At 39.1% G+C, this 8,292-nt stretch overlaps 1 protein-coding gene across 4 annotated transcripts in view; it reads left to right on the top strand.

The window, feature by feature from the left end:
* The window catches only part of PARD3B (par-3 family cell polarity regulator beta), a 1,103,389-nt gene that overhangs the window by 1,019,463 nt on the left and 75,634 nt on the right, over window positions 1-8,292 (top strand). The gene's annotated exons all lie outside the window — the stretch shown is intronic.

The following is an 8,292-nucleotide window of genomic DNA, read 5'->3' as shown; positions in this document are numbered from 1 at the left end:
GGAGGGGGGAGGGATGGCATTAGGAGATATACCTAATGTAAATGATGAGTTGATGGGTGCAGCACACCAACATGGCTTATGTATACATATGTAACAAAACTGCACATGGTGCACATGTACCCTAGAACGTAATTTTATAAAAGAAGTAATTAATTCTGGAATCAGACACGCATTGGGAATGATGGTGCGTTTAGGATTGTCTGACCTACCCTCCCTGCCATTTCATTCCCTTTGAGTGAAGTAGTCTTATGAGGAATTCACAACACCTGCCTTTGTCCTGGTCAGGGTAGTGTTGGGGATTGAGTCAGATGATATCTGAGAACATGCTCTGATCATTGCAAAACTCTGTATGAAGTATCTGATGATATATCACTCATTTAATATGTATGCAGGAACTAGACAGCAAGCACATTTTAAAAACAGGACAGGTAGTTTGAAAATCGGTTTAACCTTTTAGGTATCACCCTCTAGAGCAGGTATGTGCACACCCCCTCCAAGGCCGTGGTCAGGGGCCCATCAGCATCCACGCTTCCAAGCCAGCCGTTGCTGGTCCCTCTGTCCTTTCCCCAGGGCCTGCCAGACTGTTTACGAAGTAGCAGCACAGCTGTCACAACTGATGACCAGCTGTTTTTTATTTTAACAATGGCCAGTAAAACCCACACTGAAGTATCCTTTGTATTATTTCCTCAGTAGCTTAGATATCCGGTTCTGAAGCTTTGATCAGATCACTGAACAGTCTCCAGATCCGAACCCCACCCCTCCCCCAGGTCATTACACAGAGCAAACGTGTTCTGCTCAAGTGGCATCCTCAGATCTCCGCTAGGTGGACTTCACAGAGCGGCCAAGTACGGTTAGCTGTGACTCAGGTGAAGTTTTTTCAAAGCCATCTTAGCCAAAGAAGTATGAGGCTTTGATGTAGCCTTTCACTAGCTCGAAAGTAACTCAGGAACAGAGGGGAAAAGACTCAGCAGTTCTCTCCTTATACCCAAACTTTCCTCATTTTAGTATCACTACTCAGCTTACAGGGAAGTCAGGGAGAGGGTTCCTAGAAACCCACCAACCACGGGCTCTGTGTCCTCCTCCATGGCATGTGAGTTGTGCAGCACCATCGTGCTACATCCATTTCTTGGCTCATGTGAGACACTGATTTTTTTGTTGTTGTTGTTGCTTGCTGTATATTTGCATCATGTTATATCCCGAGCAGAGTTCTTGATTTTGCAAGAGCATAATAAAAAAAAAAAAAACGCTGTGAATTGGCAGGTTTGAGGTTATGATTTGCAGCTGGTCTATCACTTCCTCTTACTGGAAGCTGCAGCTTAAAGTATTTTACAATTATCATATTTCACGGGACCTGGGCCTATATTTGCATCTGCTCATCTTTTGGTTTTGCTTTTTAAAAAATACTCTCTTTTCACATTCTTTTGGTAGAAGAATTGTCCAACACATTCATTTTATATATTTTTCTCTTCTGGGTATAAATTCATATGGTTCAATGCTATTGAAATCAAAGCACCAAGGTCTAATTGACTTAATAATAGTCAATGCAGTGAGCCCTTTGGACAGGTTTTTGAGCTTGAAAACAGTGACAAAGCAAATTCTACCCGGGGTTGCAGTAATATGTCTAACCAGCCCCCTTTGTCCATTGTCATTATTTTGACTAAAAAGGTGTGTAGAAGCCACGGTGGTTTTGCAGGATGCAAAAATTATTGCAGAAACTTCCTCTATTAGTGCAAATTATTAGAGGATGGAAATGGTACTTGAACAGCAAGAATGACATTAATTATGTGAAAAGCAGTCATATCTGGCAGTTGGCAAGCATGCAGTATTCTTCAACAATCTTCCATGGGTTTGTGTTCAGCCAGCATTAGAAATCTAAAAGCTTTTAATTTTGGCAAAGTTTTCACAGGACTTGCACTTCCAGCATCTAGATAAAAGATAATTAGGAAGGAAATTATGTTGGTGAAATTGAAGAATTCAGTAATGAGTTCTGTGTAGATGAATCAATGCCCAATTAAATGATTATATCAAATCTACCTTTAAATGTTGACTTAAAATAATCATATTTTAAAGACATTGAAAGTAAGATGCTATGTATATACATGTAATCAGAAGAGCAAAGTGTGTGTTACCCATGCTGGTAGAGGAATGATGTGTTCTGATTGATCCATGAATTTGATTAATGGAAAGAAATTTAGGACAGGAATTATCTGTATGCTAAGATTTGGAGTAGATTGCCATAATCTAGCTTGTTTTCATCGTTTCCATTCTCTTTTGCAACTGTTCTCTGTTTCTCTGGGTTTTTTCCTCTTTCCCTATCTATACCCCTTCTTCCAGGCTCCCTTCTCTGTTTGAGTGTTTTAATGCTCACATAATCTATTTTTTGTTTGTTTTTTGAGACGGAGTTTCACTCTTATTGCCCAGGCTAGAATGCAATGGCGTGATCTTGGTTCACTAAAATGTCCACATCCTGGCTTCAAGCAATTCTCCTGTCTCAGCCTCCCAAGTAGCGGGAATTACTTGGAGCGTGTACCACCACACCCAGATAATTTTTGTATTTTTAGTACAGATGGGGTTTTGCCATGTTGGCCAGGCTGGTCTCAAACTCCTGGCCTCAAGTGATCACCCGCCTCAGCCTCCCAAAGTGCTGGTATTACAGGTGTGAGCCACCATGCCCGCCCCTATTTTTTTAATCTACTACTTTATCCACCTATTTTTTTCCCTTTGTGGCAATGAATACAGCCAATCAGAGCAATATTCTTTGTTTCATTAATTCAGTCAATCAGCATTTACTAAACCCCTGCCATGTTTATGGCACTAACTTGATGATAGGCAGAGCTACCAAAACTGAAGAAACGGATATCCTGCCATAGGCAAAAAAGCACGTTTGGCTGGCCAGACATGGTGGCTCACACCTGTAATCCCAGTACTTTGGGAGGCCGAGGTGGGTGGATCACTTGAGGTCAGGAGTTCCAGGCCAGCGTGACCAACATGGTGAAACCCCATCTCTACTAAAAATGTAAAATTAGCTGGGCGTGATGGCGCATGCCTATAATCCCAGCTACTTGGGAGGCTGAGGCAGGAGAATAGCTTGAACCTGGGAGGCGGAGGTTGCAGTGAGCTGAGGTCACACCATTGCACTCCAGCCTGGGCAAAAAAGTGAAACTCTGTCTCCAAAGGGAGAAAAAAAAAAAAAAAAGTACATGTTTGGAATCCATAAAATTCTTAATAAGATCGATAAGATCATTGAGCACACATAAGAAGGACAAGATAAAGCTGGAAAGTTAGGTTGCTATGGGTTACTAAAGGCCTTGCATACCAGACTAACAGGCTGAATTTTTTTCTCTAGTTAACAGGAAACTATTCAGTTGTGTGCATATGTGTATGTATGTATGCATATTTGGCTTGGTTTTCCAAACCAGGTTTTGACATAAGAACATCAGTTTTCAGAAGGTTTTCTGTTCAGTTCTTCCTTTCTCCTCAACTTGTCTTTATTCATCTTCCTAGAACTTGAACTCAGCTGCTGCAGTCATCACAAAATCATTTGGTTAATACAAATTTTGGGAAAATGCCTGTCTGATTCCAGCATGAATGGTAGAACAGGTCTCATAATGTTGTGACTCCAGTAAGCACTGCATAATGAGGTAGCCATTCCGTCCAACAGTAGTTACGTGCTCAGTAATTCATCCTGTTGTACACAGCTCCTCTCCTAGTCCACTGTTATTTGAGCTTATAGGAATCTTTCCTCACGCTAAGCAATTACATAATTTAGATTCCAGACGGTTTTGATTTATACTCCAGATCCGAGTTCAAATCTAAATTGTTAGACTATTTATAGTTTTTTTTTTTTAATTTTGTAAGGAATATGAAAAGCCAGGACTATGTAAACAAAAGAAATGTGGCAGTCTGAATAAGGCATAACCATAAAACAGATGTCATGAGGGTGAAGCTCCCTTGAAAACATTTTGATAATATGTTTTCTACAATTTAACAGGTTTGGACCAAAAATCTAGCATGAAATCTGATTCATTCTTTCTGGTAACTTCCACTGAATAGATGTTTGAGATGTCTATTTCATTGACTCAGTAAATATTAATGAGCAGAGTGATACAAAGATGATACGCCAGGCCTTGAGAATGCAATGGTGCCAAAAGGAGGCATTGTCTTAGCACTCAGGAAGCTTACAATCTGAGATCTTATGTAAACCAAATTAATAGACTGACACCATGTATGAATAACTGAAAAAACTCTACATAAGCCAGGCTATTTTTTTTCTTTTTTTTTTTTTTTTTGAGACAGAGTCTCACTCTGTCGCCCAGGCTGGAGTGCAGTGACATGATCTCGACTCACTGCAAGCTCCGCCTCCCGGATTCACGCCATTCTCCTGCCTCAGCCTCCCTAGTAGCTGGACTACAGGTGCCTGCCACTACGCCCGGCTAATTTTTGTATTTTTAGTAGAGACAGGGTTTCACCATGTTAGCCAGGATAGTCTGGATCTCCTGACCTCATGATCCGCCCATCTCGGCCTCCCAAAGTGCTGGGATTACAGGCGTGAGCCACCGCGCCCAGCCAAACCAGGCTATTTTCATAACACATATCTCTTTATTAGGAAACACTTTTGCTATACCAAAAAATTAGTATATACACAAATATTAATGCCTCCAGCTATAAGAAATAAATATTACTAGGCCATTGGAGTTCAGTGATACGGCTAGGAAGACCACAAACACATTGAGAATACTTGCAGACAGTCAGAGACACTTTCACATGTCCCATCGCATCACCACCAGAGGTTCATTTGAACTTTCTGGTCCTTCATCTCAGTTGTTCATTTAGGAAACAGAGTGACAGTAACTATAATGATCACTGCCAATATGTGAGCATCATTATCGGGGGCGAAATGTTGCTTTGGGGTCAGACACATCTCAGTTCAAATCCTGACTTTGCCACTGTGTGACCCTTAGGCAAGTCTCTTGATGATCTCTGAACTCTCATTTCCTCATGTGTGAAATGAGGCAGAGATGCAAACGGTGGCGTTGATTGCAACTTATGATACTGATAGTGGAGTGTCCTAGAGAGTCCGTTCTTTCTAGTAGTTGTAAATGGAAGTGACCAGAACTTGCCCACTGGCTGAAATAGAAAAAAGAAACATTTGGAAAAGCTGAATATTTCATATCTATATTTACTCTTTATAAATGGAAGTATACCTAAAATATGCTAGAGAGCTTGGTCAATGAATATGCTTTATAGAGTTTATCAGCTAAAAGGGATAGTATAAGAAATAATATGAACTAGTATATCATTTAAGAATTGAACCTATTTTGAGGGTTAGCATTGTCTCTTTTGGGATGAGTGAATAACACTGTCACAGAGTGTACAATAAAACAAAACAGCAAGGAGTAAATGACTCATGGAATACATCCATGGAACAATTAGAGACCAAATTTAGTAAGTACTAGATATTAGCATCTAGTGATTAATGTCACTAAGATTACATCAAATTCCTGTTTCCTCTGCTCCTGGAGAATACAGGACAGGTGACAGATTTCTTAGGAAATGCTTTTCCTAATGCCTTTTTCTTTTCATCAGACCTTTGTCTTTTTTCAAGTATGAGTTTACATTTTAGCCAGTGTTACAATCTCTCTATTTGTAGGTAGACAGATGGGGGATAGGAAATGAGGAATGGTGTCTGGCTCTTTAATTAAAGACATAGAACCAGAGTTTGCTCTTCGAGCTTACTGGCAAGGCACATACGCACACGTGCACATACACACACATACACACACAAAGTGCATCTGATAGATGAAGCCAAATTTGTAAAATTGTATCCACAATCATAGTTTCTATGGTAACTGTATCTTAGGCCCAGACACAAACAAAGCTGGAAGGAGAAGTCTGATTTTATTTTCTGCTAAGACAATCATAACAGAGACAGTTCAGGTTATTAAGATGCCATAGCCCAGTGTACATGCAGCTAGTACTTGGATGGTGCTGCCATAAGATTTCATGCTTAAATCCCAATAAATACTTTATAATTTCATAATTTGCAGATTGCTTTGCTCTCTTTATCATTCTGCTATAAAATCATCATGTGCCTACACACAGTTACTATATTAATGAGGTGTTAGTGGTCAACATAAATGTGGAAATGATGCAAGATAATTTTTATAAATGTGCACAGGTTACAAGGGACTTCCAGGATGTCTGTTTTAACCCTGGCATGTTACAAGGAAGGAAAATGTAGGCACAGAATGGTTAAAAGACTTATCCAAGAATTATTTTAAAAATATTATATTTGCTGTATTTTTTAAACTAACAGATGTTCTAGACTAGTCTATAAGCTGAATACCCAGTTATTTGACAAAATTACTGAAATCAAATTACAGAAAACAAACACTTCAGAAACAATAGTTTGAATGAATGTGTGTTCTTTCGCCTCTCTGGATAACACATTTCTAAATACGTAGCTCAGCATAATATACCACATATTGCCGAAGATAAATAATCAAACATCCTATTTTGATGAGCTTCCTTTTGTTTAAATAGAGCATTTCCCTTAGTTCCCCTAGAAACATACAGCATTTTAGCAAAATGTCTTAATATTTGAAGATGCTGAAGTCCAAGTTTATAACTTTTTAGAAGTTTTTATTGTATTGATTCCTTTAAACATCTTCCAGCCAAATCTATAACTAGGTAAGAGCAATAGAATTAGAAGAAAGCTTTTGGAAATGTGGAACACTGCTCCAAAATATCTGTCATGATACCAACTTGAAATGAAAGGCACGTTTCCTAAAATGGCATCTAAATTTTTATACTTTGCATCTTAATCTTATGATGTGTCTGGCAGCATGAAACTCATTTTTTTGTGATGGATCTAAGACATATTTGTAAATGAGGATGTTATATATAGGTGAATAAGCCGTGTTGCAACTTTGGCCTCTCTCAGCACAGCAGCTTTTAAATTTCCTGAGGAAAATTGGCTTAGAGGACATAAATTACAAGATTGGCAAAAATGTGTCCTAACCTATAGAAACTGGAAAACATGTTAATTTTGAATTGTTTCCGCTTTTCATCAGCAGACATTTGCAGGAAAATCTTGTGTAATTTATTCTTTTATTTTTAATGAATTGTTTAAAACTGTTTGAAAAGGCATTATATCTTCTCCTCTACCATTAATCTATAAATGGGGAATATTGGGAGGTTAAATGGCCTCTTTAGGATATTGCTTGATGAAACTGCTGATTCTAGCAATGCCAGGCTACAAACACATACTAATTTAAGGAACCCTGAATGTAAGCAGCAAGCACTTTGCTTTTGTAGAGAAAAGACTAATAGCTTTATTTTAACAAGGCTCTTAACACCCCAGCCGGCAGCAGGCACTGAGTGAATGAAATTGGGGGAACTCCCATGGACTAAAAGCACCTTAATTCAACATTCCTTCCAAACACCAAGCCCTCCTGATAGGCTTGTCACAGGCTGTCATAATCCAGCCAAAGAGGGTCACCACGTGCAAAGCGCACCGAGGTATGAGCGCTTTAAGTTGTTTTGAATAAGCTCTCTGAAGTTTCACTTCCTGAGCTATATCAGTAAAAGAAAGATAAACATGCCCCAAATCCAGGCGTAAGTTCTAACGTTACACTGTTGTGTAAAGGGCTAGATTTCTGTTATGGCTTAAGTCAAGATTGTTTCTATCAGACATATATTTAGGTCATTACATTAAAAAGAAAAAAAAACCACTGCATGATACCAAGTAAGATAAAGGGATTAAAAAGAAATTAATTGGATCAAAGCTGCTGACCTTATTTTTTTGTGATGAGGGAAATTACCTAATAAGGAGTTTTTCAAGCAGGAATATTTCTGAGCCTTGTTGAGCACAGAGAAAAATGAGAAGTGAGCTTATAAATGCCTGTGTCTGTTTTCTCTCCCTCACTCCCTCTTCAAGTCGTCTGACTTCCTAAAGACTTAACCACAGCTTCTTAAAACTGGCTTCCCTTTAGCAACCCTCTATCTGCAATTTCCTATCCTCCATTTGCAGCTCTTTGCAAGAATATTTGTACCCAACACACTAATCTATATTGCCACCAGTTCTAACCAGAATATTAAGAATTCATCAAATTATAGGAGGTTACATTGATTATGATTTATCCATATAATGGGATATTATATAGCCATTAAAAATCATGTTTTAAAATATATTCAATAGCGGCCGGGCGCGGTGGCTCAAGCCTGTAATCCCAGCACTTTGGGAGGCCGAGACGGGCGGATCACGAGGTCAGGAGATCGAGACCATCCTGG

The sequence above is a fragment of the Colobus angolensis genome, unplaced genomic scaffold (genome assembly GCF_000951035.1).
Source record: "Colobus angolensis palliatus isolate OR3802 unplaced genomic scaffold, Cang.pa_1.0 Scaffold30, whole genome shotgun sequence".
In the NCBI taxonomy this organism is placed as follows: domain Eukaryota; kingdom Metazoa; phylum Chordata; class Mammalia; order Primates; family Cercopithecidae; genus Colobus; species Colobus angolensis.
This window is presented reverse-complemented; position numbering and strand designations above follow the sequence as displayed.